This window comes from Chelmon rostratus, chromosome 16 (genome assembly GCF_017976325.1).
Source record: "Chelmon rostratus isolate fCheRos1 chromosome 16, fCheRos1.pri, whole genome shotgun sequence".
Taxonomy (NCBI): domain Eukaryota; kingdom Metazoa; phylum Chordata; class Actinopteri; order Chaetodontiformes; family Chaetodontidae; genus Chelmon; species Chelmon rostratus.
In genome coordinates, this window is record NC_055673.1 from 7827837 (window position 1) to 7829338 (window position 1502).

At 47.6% G+C, this 1502-nt stretch overlaps 1 protein-coding gene across 2 annotated transcripts in view; it reads left to right on the forward strand.

Moving 5' to 3' along the window:
- samd12 (sterile alpha motif domain containing 12) overlaps nt 1-369 on the forward strand; it is a 104301-nt gene extending 103932 nt beyond the window's left edge. For both annotated transcript variants that reach the window (XM_041955323.1, XM_041955322.1), the window contains exon 5: nt 1-369. This exon is cut by the window's left edge and continues 753 nt beyond it. The gene's annotated coding sequence lies outside the window, so the exon portion shown is untranslated.
- Nucleotides 370-1502: the final 1133 nt, after the last annotated feature.

Genomic DNA, 1502 nt, shown 5'->3' on the forward strand with positions numbered 1-1502 from the left:
CCCTTATCTCCTCACAGACTAATCCCACAACAGGGGTGAGACATTTTACACAACCATGTGTGTGTTTTTGTGCTCTTCCTCTCTCTCATTCTGTGCGTAGATCCTGTAAACGGTGTTCGACAACGCCCGCCGAAGCCTCCTCACTTTCCGCCCTCTCCGTGTTGTGGATCACCCTCTAAGGGTAGACAGTCCGCCTGAGAGAACTTCACTGTGAAAGCAGCCAGCAGTCAGTCTGGGAATAAACACTGAACCTGGCATCACATTAGGCACGGTTAAGCTGGCTCCCACGAAATGAATGACATCGTTGTGAGAAAGCAATCTGAGGGAGATGAAGCAGAACCCGAGGAAAAAAAAAAAAAAAAAGAAGGGGATGAACCGCGAGAAGGAAATTCCCTCGGTGTCCCTAAAAGCAACGTGCCAGTAGGTAAACTGAAACAAAGGGAAAGGGAGTGGCTGAGAGACAGAAACACGAGCAGGAAGAGCAAAAGGGCTCCGTGAACCGAGAGATACTACGACTTGATATTCTTTACCGCTAATGAGGAGAGAAAAAGAAGAAAAGACATCACGGATAACAAAACAAGAGCCGTTTTCATTTCCTCCCCTCTGTATCGCCGCCTCCTTATTGCTCTGTCTGCTTTCCATCTCACCGCTTGGAACTATTTTTAGATGAGATATATTGAAAATAGTGTAGAAAGGAGATGTGCTGTGTGCAAAAAGCTCATCATGGAAATGTTGTCTGTCAGCCTGTTAGGAAGATTCACTGTATTGTATTTATCTCTGATGAGAAACTCAAATCTCTGTCAATGTGAATAATGGCCACTCACTGTTGATATTATAGGTATTTTAACTGCACTTAAAAGCACATGTGTCTGTCACGAAACAAAACAGCTGTCACTCGGATCATCGGCACCTTCTCCACCATGTCTGCGAGTGTAAATACGTTATAAAACCCTGTAGCCAGTTTAATGACCTCTTAATATCAGCCGCCGATTTCTGGAGAGATATTTATCAAAAGCTCGTATCCATGGCGGTGTAGCATGAGCTGTTGTCATGGTAACAGCATCTTTCCTCGCCCGGATGGGAGCTGTCAATCAGAGGGGCGTAAAATAGCCGCCGCGGTTGGAGCGGGGAGGGGTGGGGGGGGGTCAGAGTCGGCCCCCGAGAGCCATTGCGTTTTAATGGGATTCCATTTGTACACGGGTCCCTCTGTGTCCAGCCATTCATTGTTTGGATAGCAGCCGCAGCCGAACGCAGCAAAGACCTGTGAGCAGATTGAATTGTATTGATCAGTTCTTCAGGACATACAGTCAGTCCTGCAGGATTACAAAAGCCTCAAGGAGAGTGTGTGTGTGTGTGTGTCTCTGTGTGTGTGTGTGTGTGTGTGTGTGGGGTGACAGTCACATAGGAATGGAGTTGTTTGGGCTAAAACACAAGTGGCTATTTCACGCTCGGGTGGAGATGCCATGTCCATGTCTGTCAAAGCCACGGGAGGATGGGGGGGG